This window comes from Lontra canadensis, unplaced genomic scaffold, assembly GCF_010015895.1.
Source record: "Lontra canadensis isolate GAN:19392208 unplaced genomic scaffold, GSC_riverotter_1.0 scaffold69, whole genome shotgun sequence".
In the NCBI taxonomy this organism is placed as follows: Eukaryota; Metazoa; Chordata; class Mammalia; order Carnivora; family Mustelidae; genus Lontra; species Lontra canadensis.
In genome coordinates this window covers 1,719,431-1,733,176 of record NW_022631063.1, presented here as the reverse complement: position 1 = coordinate 1,733,176, position 13,746 = coordinate 1,719,431, and the positions used below count along the sequence as shown (strand labels likewise).

Here is a 13,746-nt window from a genome sequence, read left to right as displayed (position 1 = left end):
GGCACATCCCTTCCCTTTGATACTAACCAAAGTGTGTCTCTAGATTTTCTCTTGTCACCCATCCACCCATCCATCCATCCATCCATCCATCCATCCATCCATCCTTCCACCCAACAAGGCATCCATCCTCTTTCAGCCCTCGGATCCTCTTTAAGACATCTGAGTTACAGCAAATACCTTTGTCTTCTACTTGATTGATCAATGTTATCTGACACAGTTTTCCGATTTCCCATCTCACTCTAACTTCCAAGTATCTTCATACTTGTATCCTTCCTATCACTTCAGTGAGTCGATATATGTTCAGCTCTCTTTTCTTTGTTTCCTACCATAGAAGGACAATTTTATGAGCCAGAGCTTTCATTTTTCCTATGTCACTGTGCTTTGTAATTATTTCCTGAATCTTCTGAATGATCATTGATTTCCAGTGGCTCTATCACCACTATCCACAAATATTTTTATGTCTTCTTTAACACAAGAAAAAGATGTCTCTAGCTCTTAGTACTCTTCAGAGTTACTACACTTTTACTGCCAAGTTTCTCCAGAGGGCAATTTACAATTCCAGCCATCATCCCCTCACCACCCCTTCACTGACAGTCTGGCTTCCAGCCTCATCACTTTACAGGAACTCCTTTTCCCAAGGTCACCAGTGTCTTCCTAATTGCCAAATCCAACAGTGTGTTATCAGTCCTAATTCCTGAAATCACTGTAGCATTAAATACTTACTTGACTTCTTTGACTCTTGCCTACGTTTTTTTTTTTGTCCCTCAGAGAACTTGTACATTCTCATGGCTTCAATTCTGAGCATCAGGGGTGGATGGAGAAAGAGCTTTGATATCAGGTGATACCAAGTCTAATTCTCTATGGTTCTTCCATTTATTAACTATATGATCTTGGACCCATTTTTGGCTTCTTAATAATTTTAGCTTCTGCATCTTGAAAGTCGAGATAATAATGCCTTTGGCATGGAAAAACTAGGATTAAGTAGAAATGAACAGCACATAGTGGATGCTTAGTAAATGTAAATTTCCTTGATTTTCCTGAATTTCCTGCCAAGTTGTGGTCATATATATATATATATACACACACACACACATATATATATATATATATATATATTTTTTTTAGTTGCTTATTTCTACTAGACATCCCATTGCCACCTCAGTTGTGCGGAGTAAAGCACACATATTGTTTTTCCTTTTATGACCACCTCCCCAAACTTTCTCTTCTTTAATTCTTTCTCTCTCAGTGTCATCATGGCTTTCACAAAGGCCACTGACAAGCTGCCTGGGTTTACTTGGGAAGTTTTAGACTGCTGATCCTCAGAAAGAATCATGAACACAATTTTTCTGAGGAATCTCCGTAACTGTTGGTATTAGTATCTCTCCTGATCCCATTCTAACTCTATCTTATGTTTTCTTACTTGGTAAGCCGGCTTGGTCCTGACTTTAACCCAGGACTTTTTTCTGGGCCCAAAAGAGACTCTGGGTCCTGCTTTTGGTCCATTCTTGGCTCTCTCTTTAGTTCTCTCTGCATTTGCTGTTTTCCCTAGAGGTTGACATCCAAGTTTCTGGTTTTCCAGGCCACCCAAGTTGCCTCCTTAGATAGCTTTCTATTGTCCTCACCTGACACAATTCCATAATTATCAAAGCCACCCTCCTGGGACCTGCTTCTGAGATTCACCCCTTCAGGGTGTGACAAGCGATGTCATCACTTTCAATGTCTCAAACACTTGAATTAGCTTTTCACCTTTTTCCCCCCTCTTCTATCTTGTGGACAACGTTCAAATCCATTCAATCCCAAATTACTGTAGTTTTGCAAAGCTTCATACATGCATTTTTTCTTTTATTATTTATACCAATAGAATAATAATGTCACTAACAACAACAACAACAACAGCTAACATTTATTGAGAGCCTATGGTGTGCTAGACATTCTGGCAAGACTTTACAAGCTTCATCTCTTATAAAAGAGAAAATTGAGGCTTAAGAAGGTTAAATACCTTGCTCAAGGTCATAGTAAGTACTGGAGCTAGGGATTTAAGCTCAGATTTGTCAGCTCCCAAACCTATGGTCTTACTCACTGTATTATTTTGTTTGAAATGATCACATTTCCTTGATGGAAGCATTTGTGTTCTTTTCATAAATATTTTTGAAACTGTGTATCTTTCTAACTACAGATTTTGTGAAATTGCACCAAACAAGGGATTTTGTGGAATTAGAAACAAATTGTAAATAAATTATTAGTCTAGTAAAGATTTTCACTTAGTGTTAGCCAGAAATAAGAACAGTCCCAATGCTGAGAAAGCTGGGAGAAGTAAATAGTGTGACATTGCAGAGAAAGGAAATGAGTGAAAATTTAATCTCTAGTGTCATCAACTTATTTATCACTGGGGGCATTCTCTGGTTGGGAAGAAATAGAAAGGGTATCCTTGGAAAGAATCAAAATGGAAATAAAGCTAATGGTGTCAGGCAATAAGAAGTCAATGGAGAAGAGCAGTGGTGTGGTTTGGGAGAATAGGTTACTATTTGAAATACTTCCCACTAGTGTTAAGCCCTTGAACATGTGCATTGTAATGTCAAAACATTTGTATGGAGTTCCTAGCCCTCTTTGTGCATAGTCTGAGACAGAACACTGGACTTGGGATCTGAATACTGAATTCTCTTCCTAGCTCCATCACCAGTGACTTGACCTTGGACAGATGTCCTAACCTTCTTGTTCCTGAGTTTTCTCAGCTTTAGAATCCCTGGGAGTTGGGTTGTATGAGCTCTAAGGTTCTTCCTTGTGTTAGCCTTTGCTATTCCATCCACTCAAAACGCTGAGGACTTAGAGCTCAGATGTGTGGCCCACTACCTATGCTACACATTTACTAACATTACATATGGATGTCATGGGTTGCTCTGGTCACTCAGATTGTGGAGAAAATTGAAAAATCTTGATAAGAGAGTCCCCAAATGGGACATAAGCACAGGACATCAGAGGTTGCACACCTTTTGTAAAGTACCAGAGTGTGTTAGCACTCTGCTCTGTCGGCGAGATCCCTTTCTAATTCTTGAGTCAAGCCCCCTACTGCCCCTTGGCGCATCTGTTTCCTCGCACTGCAGCATATGACTTTGGTTAGCGTGTGCAAGGGATGGTCTGTGCAACTGAAATGCAAAGGTACAATTACAACTGAACAAGGGAATAATTTGGCCAGTGGTTTAGTATCTCAAGATCTAAAGAATGATCACCTTCGGCTAGACTAGTAGACCCAAATTGCCCTTTTTATTGCTTCACTAAAACACACCACTTTGCCCAGTTCATTTATTGACTTTTTCATCTCAAGCACAAATTCTTACCTAGGTAGGAGTTAAAGGTCCACAACACACTAATTGTAAAAGCAAAAGTGCCAATTCAACAGAATTCCAAAACCAGGGGAAATGCCTGTGAACCTGACAACTCTTGTGTAAATTAAGCCTGAAAATGATTTTTTTTTTTTTTAAAGAGGCTTTGGGTGTTCTTGAAAAACTTTACCTCAGTTACAAGAGTGTGTGTTTCTATGGAAAATGAGGAAAGAACTTTGTGTCAGTTGCAGAAAAGAATAAGAAACACTGAAGTTGCTTTCTGGGAAACAACAAAAAACTAGCTGCTATGATTTGATTTAAATCACACCCCAAAAATATCACCCTAGCTTTCAGAAAGCATCCATCATTTGCATAAACGATCCGCCCCCCTGGCCCGTTTTGCAGCAAGCAAGAAAGAGTTAAAACACAAGAGCAATTTTTAGAGGAGAGCTTATGACTAGCAATCAGTGCTAATAAGATTCTTTTCCTCTTGCAAGACTCACAGAAAGCCCTAGATCCATGCCGAGCACATTCAAAGGCAAGGGACTAAGAGCTCCTCTCTCTCACAGGTTCATTATCATTCTCAGGTTATCCCAAGCCAAGTGAATCAGGAAAGCAAATGAATTAGTGAGAATTACGGAGCCTCTGTGGTCTGAACCCACTCCAAATCTCGGTGAAGATGAAAGGTAGACGCTGAAGTCTCATGTCCCAAGGTTCTCAGGATGGGAGCCCCAGAGCCTAGCTGTTCCTCCAGAGCCTTGCAGAAATGTGCAGGCAGTTAATGTTGCCTAACGTCTTCTGACCGTGGGTTCAGCCATGTGGGAAAAGTTTTACAAGGCTGCAAAACCAAACCCCCTTTCACTCACGATTAATTACAGAAGACTTGCTATAGCACCTTGCTGTCAATGAGTCCAGCATGGGCATTTTTCTTCTTATTTTTGTCACTTACTAATAACCAAAGATACCAGGGTAATGCTTTAGTATATGATAATACCAAATAGGATTTTTGAAGGAAAAAAAAAATCTATAAAATATTTGCCGTGCTAAGTGTTAAGCTTCTTTGGAAGAGATACTTTGAGCTGAGGAGTGGGATTGGATTCGAACTATAGTCCTTGGAATTGCAGAAGTTTTTGTGGTTTTTATTGTTGTTTTAAAGGCTACTGGCAAATAAGGGTGGGCAGAATGGGGAGGGGGTGTGCATTCGGAATTGTGGTGGAGATAGTGATCCTTGGAGCATCTATGCAATTGAAATGAAATATGCAGTAAAGGTTTGGGAGTAGCAGTTTGTTTTCATTAAATACTTGTTATTGCTAATTATATTTGATCACTATAAAGAATACACTTTAATTAAAGAAACACGGTGGTTAGAAAAATATTTGATTTCCAAAGGAGAACAATTTATCTTTTCATTAGTAAGAAGGTAAAAAAGTAATTGTGACTGTATGTTTTTCAGCATGTTATTTGTTTTTATGGAGAGGTTTTATTCTATTTGTAGGGGAAAATGTTATTTTTGTTCCTAAAATTGAACCACTAACATCATATCATGTTGTTTGTATTCATGCTTCAATTTATTTAACATAAGTAATTATTTTAAAAATGAAACATTTGGCAAATGATATAAAACAACATATTCTAACATCAATCTGAATCAACGTATCTTCTTTCTCTTTGGAGATAGTTTCCATGTTAACTCTTTCAGGGAATGTTGAAATGTACTGTCACATTAATGTTTTCCCTAACCAACATATGGTTTTCATTCTCATTTTGCAAGGTAATATTTCAGCAGTGGTCTGGAGGAAATTAATGGAAAATGAAGGCAGATAACTATCCTTGTAACTAAAGCCTAGTGTTCATGTTGCTTACATATCATTGTATATAATAATTCTTTTAAGCAACCACAAAATTTAAAATGTTTGACTTGTAAAAATGTACCCTCGCTACATCGTTTTAGTATGAGTGAACTCCCATGAGTTCCGGAAGTGTAACAGACCAGGGTACATCTTAGTGTAACTGGGATAATCTTAGGAAAAAGGACAATTCAAATATTGTGTTTATGGCATATAAGTGTCAGGGACAACTCAGACTTAGAACAAGAGAAATTCCTTCCTTTGCAGTCTTCACACCAGAAACAACATTGAAAAAAAAAAAGAACATTCAGAGTTTGGCATCATGTTTTTAAAGGAATTAATTTTTATCTTTCCATTTTAAACATATGCCTGTGAATTTTGGACAATATTTTGTTTGTAAAATCTTTGGGAAGTTTGCTGGTTTTAACCATTTTTTTGTTTCTGTTAAAACACGTAAATAGTACCAAATGTACATAGTCATGTATTTGGATAATTATACTTTTTAAAACTTTTTTCTTTTATCTCATGGAGAAAGGTGAACCCAAAAATCATATTTAAAATATAATGTAGATATGTTTGAAGCTTCATAGCTATTTTCCTTTCACATTATAATCTGAGAGTTTGATTTCTTTTTGGCATCTATTCAAATTACATTGAACTCAAGCAAACATAAGCTCCCAATGGGACCGCGTAGAAAAAAGACGCCGTCTCATTGGTGCTCCTCTATTGCATTCTGCTCTTGTCACCGTCCTTAGAATTCTCTACTCTTGTCACTTAAATGTTTTCCAGTGAGAAGTTTTTCCTTCCGTTCTTACAAAACTAAAATAATTTGACACTTCTGGGTAGAGGAAGAAAACAGACTTCCAGCTTTTGATGAATTATATTAATGTGCATGAAAACCTGCATGTTCGAAAATGCTAAATCTGTAAGCAATTTTACACGGAAATCAGCTTTTACTAGATTTCTGAATAAAGCGCAGGAAAGCAATTAGAGCAGTTTGGTATACAAAAAACGGCCCAGAGAGCCGCTTTCTGCATGCTTCCGCCAAAGCAGAAAACACACCTTTATGAATAGAAATATTACTTAAAACGCCGTGATTCGGCAGCAATCCGCAGTAGCGGCGGCAGCAAGCACCCCTGTGTTAGTTAGCACAGCAACCTGCCCTGCCCTCGCGCTGCCCACAAATGACCAGGGAAATCCCAGAGGTACTCTTGAATTTCTGCATTCTCATTTCTTCAGCCGTAGAATATCTGTCACTCACATCCCACTCTGGCCAAAGTGACACCTGCCAGTCTCAAGAACAAGGACAAATTGTCTGTCTGCCAACCGCGCCTCAGCAATGGGAGTTGAGCAATGGTAGGCACGGGCATCTCATGGTGTATTGTTAAGCTCTGTAATTTGTTTTTGAGATATTTCTTTCTAGGAGGTTAATTCTCAGCATATTGTTTAACATTCTGAACTTGTGTTTTTGTGGTCCACTGTACATTGTAATGACACATTTAAGTATATTTACAAACAAGTGGCAAAATCTATGTTGAATAGGCTTAGGCAGCACTGTGCAGGGCAATATGATATTGTCGTGAAAGACTCATGGCTTTGGTTATTGCAAGTCCCCTAGGATCCTTTTCAGGCCAAAATCCAAAAGTATTCCCTCAGACCCACAATTCTGATCTGAGTTTTGTGGTGTGTGTGTGTGTGTGTTAGAGAGAGAGAGAGATTTGTCATCATGTCATATGAAGTTATGCAACATTCTGTCCCTTGTTGATGAAATGCAACATGACAGAATGTAATGTTATGTAACATATCAAAAAATGTAAATAATATACTTTGCGGGATTAGATATCTGCTGTCAATTCCTATAGTAGGGATCTGAACTGAACTTACTGAGGCGGACAGAAGCTCAGTGAACGCCAAACTGGCCGTGGTGTTTGAAAACCAGCACACACCACAGTTCACTGATTTCCCCAATTACTTTGGGGTAGTTTGCCACGTATAGAAATGTTCAACAAAAGTTCTCTTGTTGGTCACTTCTGGGAAGTAATTTGATTGTTAATTACAAACGCTCAGGGTGATTGCTCTGCAAAATTGTTTCACTCCTTTAGTACTCCATTAGAAACTTCTCTGCCGATGGTTTATTTTTAGATCTTTGAATTTTTAACATCTTCCTTATGTCACGCTGATGCAACATGAGTGACCTCTCCAGATAAAATCCTTTAACCAGCCAGGGCAATCCAGTGCCTCCTGTGAGCGGTAGAAGTGGGGAGACAGTATGACCACATGCATTTTATCTCCAACAGCATCTGTAATCACAAGACACACACACACACACACACACATTTTTAAATTCTGTGCCTTTTGAAAAATAACTTCAGTTATATGCTCAAAATTGCTTGAAAATCGTCAAGAGCAAAAGGCACATCTCAGAATTAAACTGAATGCATTCCAGATACTATTTCTTTTTATTACCAAGCTGTAGTCTCGACTCTTAACAATAGACAACACAAAACAAGTCCACGTTGCTTTAAAGGTAAGTGGGCAGAGGCCCATCGGATACTGCATTCCTGAGAATGGAACCTTTTATTTGCTGTCATAGTGATGACTTTTAATTGTCCTAATAAATAAGCTTTTAAAAAGCTTCTAAAATGTTCTCTAATAACATACTTTGGTCTTTAGCCATAGAAATGCAGAAATAATTAGAAGTGGCATTGTGTACACTGCCTTCTGGACTGGGCTGAAGGTGAAGGAGAAAGTCTCATGCTATCCTTGTCAGCTGCAAGGGTAATTACTGCTGGCTGAAATTACTCAACATTTGTTTATAAGCTCCCCAGAGCATGCTGTAAATAGATTGTCTGTTATAGTCCAATCACATTAAAACACTGCTCCTTGCAAACTGCTACCTCCTGTTTTCTGTAAGCTAGACAGAGAGAGTCTGCTGCTCACTTATTGAGCACCGAGCAGGGAAGAGCTATGTTTAATGTGATTGTTTTCATTAGATTCTTCTCTGTCCAAGATCACATTTGTCGTTTTCAGAGTCTGAATGCTAGTGGGGTCCATTACTTTCATTAGGACCCTTTTATTTGCTTTCGGGAGGATGGATCTCTTTATTAGGGGGTTGAGTATGTAACAGTTCGGAAGGAAATTTAAAACAGTGCAGAAGAGTTACCACATACATTGCCTTCCACACATGGGACTTGATTATCTATATTGAGTTTTAGGAAGTTCATAGCACCTACTGGCTACACCAATTCAATTTCATTTAGCATTAACGGAGTCCTCGCTCTATGCCTGACACTGAGCTACGTACTATGAGGATAAATATTTATTACTTTTAAAGAGACTAAAATGTAGCTAGGGAAAAATGACTTGGATACATGATAAAGTTAAAGACTAATAAGATATGTGATGAAATATAGATTTGAAATATAATAAGCACCAACATGACTGTGCAAAGTATGCATATGGCTGACCAGCAAGTTTTTCTGTTTGGAGAGCAAATAGAATTTACCGTTTTGGAAAGGTAATAAAGCTTTATGAATTAAATTAATTGTGTCCCCTTCAAAAGGCACCAGAGACAACACAGAGAGTAGTTGGTTCAGCTTTTTGGTGACCCTTGCTTCCCGTTTATTATTTCACATGAGAGAGATTTGATTGGACCTTTAGGCCAGCTGGCTTAAAATGTTTTGAATATAGAAGAGAGCAGGAAATTAAAAGCAGCTCAACCAAAAGAACCTGGATATTCATTGAGCCAAATCCTAAGATAGTCCAAGTTTGTTCTCTAATTGATTAGTAAATACATTTCGCTCTTTTGTTTTTTTGTTCAAGTTGGGAAAAGAACTGGAATAATTCCTGGGTTGTTTCTATTCATAGTTGACCAAGATTTCTTACCAAAATCTGGGTGATTCTCTCTCTACAGCAGTCTCAAATTAAAAAACAAAATATGTTATAAACCTCTTTTGAAAAGAGAGAGAGATTGAAAGACAAATATTGCCAAGAAAGGGTACTACTAGGTACATGGGAGACATGGGAACAAGAAATGCGAATTGTAGAAATGCAGATCTGAGACACAGAAGGACTAGGATTGGAAGACATGTGGGTATAATCTTACTTTCCAGGAAATATTTAGTCTTTCCCTTCCTTTCCACCATTCCAATTTTTTGCTCAGGGTAATTATCCTTCTTGTTCATCTAGTCTGGAATTGGTATGGGGTTTTGGAAAACTCTCATTTCCTATTTTGTATGCCAATGTCACTGGAAAGCCGTACAAGAGATAGAGAACTTGGGTACCAGAAATGATGATCCAATTAGATTTCACAATAATTCCAGGAAGTACTCTATCCTAGCCTTTAGTGCAGGAAAGAGCATTGGATGCAGAGCAGATTTCGCCAGGCACACATATTGCCATGGAAAGCCAACCATGTTTTACATAGAGAACTAAATGAGCATGGGGATGCCAGTGGTGAGTTCATTTCAGAATGTTTGGCTAAATTTATTTTCAAGAGAAAAGTGAAGCTAAATAAAATCATTCTTTAGGGCTGGCACACATTGTCTTAAAATAGACTGAATCCATTTGTAATCTATATAACATTTTGATATGCTCCCCATTACTCACTTTATGCCATTAGGAAAGCACTGAATCTTTAAAGAGAAACTTCCTACAGCTAAAAAAGACATTAAGGGGGAAAAATGCTGGGAGCCATAGTGACAGGTACAACTAAGCTTGTATCCTTCGGTTCCCTGGAAACCAGTCAAACACTATCTCATCTTGCAATGGTTGTGTCTGATCCTCGGCTTCAGACATCTTCCTAATAATGGCAACTGCAGAGGTGACTCTCTGCAAATAAGGGCTTGCAGCCACTGGGCATCCATCACATTTCTCCAGAGCAACATTAGACCACCCTAATGGGGACTCCCGTCTTCATTATGATATTAATTCTCTAAATTTCCAAAGTGATTTCATTTGTAATATGACAAAGCCTGGCTGCTCAGGAGACAAACTGTTTTCATCCCCCTCCCGCATGCTCACAAAGCCTTGCTCTCTTTAGTCTTTGGGGGAAAAGGAATTTGATAGCATCAGATCTCTCGTGATACACAAGGCTGGCTAACGGCTACACCACCTGCCAGCACTTCATGCCTGCTCTTCTGGCCTGAAGCTTTCTAAAGCAGTGGTTGCCGCATGGAACATGGACGATGGTTTGGAAGCAAATGATAGGGGCAGAAAACAGCGGGTGAATAGAAAACTCTGCCTGGAAGCTGGGTGGGATTTGAGGGGAACAGTAGGTTCATCCCAGAGGCTGGAAACAGAATCTGGGGCGATAGGGCTGGTTTGGGAGATGCTAGCGAACGTCGTGTTTTTTCTCCCTCGTACACTGGAGTTTTTGCTGTGGCTACAGATTTCCAGACTGCCAACTATATACAATCTCCAAAACATGGTCATTCATTTTTATTCCAGTATGCTAGCTTCTATGGACTTTAATTCAATCTACCACATCAAAATTAGCCTATCTTCTGCAATGCTTAATAGATATAAAATTGAAGACTTACTAAAAAATCCTGTCTCAATCAGTATTGAGGATTTTCTACTCACTGATGATCATTATTTCTAACTGAATTAGCATTGTGGATAGAATGTCTGAATTGAGCAACCCAGTGCTAAATTTTCAAGAGGTCCAACATTGGTCAAAATACTGAAGCGGATGAAAATTTTCTATGCTTTCCCTTTCCTTGCTTTCTACCAGCAGCTTCTTACTCTTACTTCTCGCTTCATTGGTGACACTCCACTAAAACAATTCTTCTTAGAATAGTCTTTAAAATGTTATTAGTTTTGAGTAAGGTATAGACTAATCAGTAGTTCACTGTTACTGAATATCCCAGCACCTCTAATTGGAGGTGGTACATTTTTAGTAGGAAACGTCAGCAAAAGCTGAGTTTGATTCCACTAGTGAGTTTTACCATCTTGCGAAAGTGAATGAAAGAAATTACCTGGCTTCTATTTCTTCAGTTTCAAAGTGGAGGAACTGGGCCTTGCCTTCGCTGCTGTGGAGCTGCCCATGCAGCCTAGCCATGGTCAACCCCACTGTGTTCTTTGACATTGCCCTGGACGGCAAGACTTTGGACTGAGTCTCCTTCTAGCTGTTTGCAAAGTTCTGAAGACAGTAGAGAACTTTCATGCCCTGAGTCCTGGGGAGAAAGGATTTGGTTATCAAGGTTCCTCCTTCCGCAGTTTTATTCTGGGATTTCTGTGCCCAGGCGGTGGTGAATTCACCTGCCATCATGGCATTGGTGGCGAGTCCATCTATGGGGAGAAATTTGATGATGAGAATTTCATCCTGAAGCACAGGGGCCCTGGCATCTTGTCCATGGCAAATGCTGGACCCAGCACAAATGGGTTCCAGTTTTTCATCTGCACTGCCACGACTGAGTGGTTGGATGGCAAGCATGTGGTCTTTGGCAAGGTGAAAGAGACCATGAACCTTGTGGAAGCATGGATTATTTTTGGGTCCAGGAACGGCAAGACCAGCAAGAAGGTCACCACAGCTGACTGTGGACAAATCTAATACGTTTTTCTTGTGTTTCATCTTAACTACCAGATCATCCCTTCTGTAGCTCAGGTGAACACCCCTTCAACCCAATCTGCTTAAAATATCCTATAATTTTTGTGCCGTTGCTGGAGTTCTATCGGCTTTATACTTTCTTTACTCCCCTCCAAGTTTAGCTGTGTTGCAGAGTTAATTTTCTGATTATGAAATAAAAACTAAACAAAAAATTAAAGTGAAGGAACTGGATTATAGACTCTAAGTTTTAATATTTTTTATTATTTCATATTATATTTATATTACTATTTTAAGCATTATCTTATATCTGATTTTTTGCCTATGTATGTTTAAACACCTGGTGTTCTTGAAGGATACAGTTAAGCTTATCATCTTATCTTATATCTTATCTTATCATCACAAATTTTTAACTGAATATACATATCATTGATTTACAATTTCAGAATATTTGCTGTAGCTCAGAATCTTCAGGCCATTATAATTAAGGAAAAAATCATAAAGCTTTTTTTTAAAGATTTCATTTATTTATTTGATATATATATATATAGAGAGAGAGAGAGCAGCAGCAGCAGTGGGAGAGGGAGAAGCTGACTCCCCACATAGCAGGGAGCCCAATGTGGGACTCAATCCCGGGACCCTAGAATCATGACCTGAGCTGAAGGCAGATGCTTAACTGACTGAGCCACCCAGACATCCCTGTAAAGCTTTTATGTTTGAATCGATTTCTTTTAGATTTTATTATTAGTACAATATACTTATATGCATTATATATGTATTTTTTAGAGATTTCAAAATATAGATGTATATATTTTTAACAAAATGAAGCAATTTTGGGGGGGTGACAAATTTTGTCCCATTCTCCAAACTACATTTTTTTTTCAAAAGAAGATTGAAGCAAGAGAACATTACTGAATATTTCATCTCTCATCCATCTTATTTTTCAATTTAAGAAATTGTCCTATAAATTTCTTTAACTTTTTGCTTTTTCAGTTTTAAAAACAGATTCAAAACTAAGTTTTGTTTCTTTAATCTCAAACTTCCATAAATGTTATAATACTTCCCTTTAGAAACTGAGAGTTGGATGTTTTTTCTTATAGTTCAATTTCAAGGATAAGTCATATCTCGAGTTATAATGGTTTGTTTCTCAAGATTTACAGAACATAAGGGTATGCCCTAAAACTTACCGTGAATTTTATGAATATTTGTCAAGTCTGTGTTCAGACCATTCCCAAATGAGCAATGATAGAAATTTCACAGAATCCTGTTCCCTTCCTACTCCCTTCTGCAATACTAGAGTCTCAGAATCTCTTGCCAAGACTGGAGCATAAAGCCTGGGGGGTTGTGACAGGGTGGGAAGGGAGCAGGATGGAGATTCCCGATACCACTGGAGGGCTTTAGTTGTGGGAGATGTCCTCCTTGGATCTTAAATTAAAACAAAAGAGTTGAGTTACTGCTCAATCATCAGAATTTTATTACCGACAGCCTACTATGTATAAACTAGCCCTTCTCCTCCAAATGTCCTCCTTGGAACATGATGTTTCACTTTTTTCAAATGATTGGGATTATTCTGGTCTGTAACATATACCTAAGGCATAAGAGCCGTCACTGTTGGATTAGCTCAGATGGATGGCATTTACTGCAGTCTTAATAAAATATAAACAGATAGAGGGTTATTGAGCCTCTGACATCTGACTGAAACTCTAAATTAAAGTTAAGCTCTTTGAGCAAGTGATCATTTCTTAATTGTATTTTTATTATCTATGCTTAGTATTTAGTAGGTGCTCAATATATATCCATTGAATTAAGCTGAACCTACATAAGATCCACAACTGTTACATTTCCATTAGTTTATGGTACGAAATTCAAACTCATGGTTTAGACAATTTATGCAACTAATAGGGACTATGTAAAGAGTAATAACATGCTATTATGTTGATAGTAATATACATAGCATATTTTAATAATGTCCTATATGATGATAGAAATTTTTAGTAATCAATAATTTTTTAGGCTAAGCAAAACAAGTGGC

General features: G+C 38.2%; 1 pseudogene; it reads left to right on the top strand.

Annotated features, from left to right (window-relative positions):
• Positions 1-11,226: 11,226 nt before the first annotated feature.
• LOC116880864 lies at positions 11,227-11,720 on the top strand (annotated as a pseudogene).
• Positions 11,721-13,746: the final 2,026 nt, after the last annotated feature.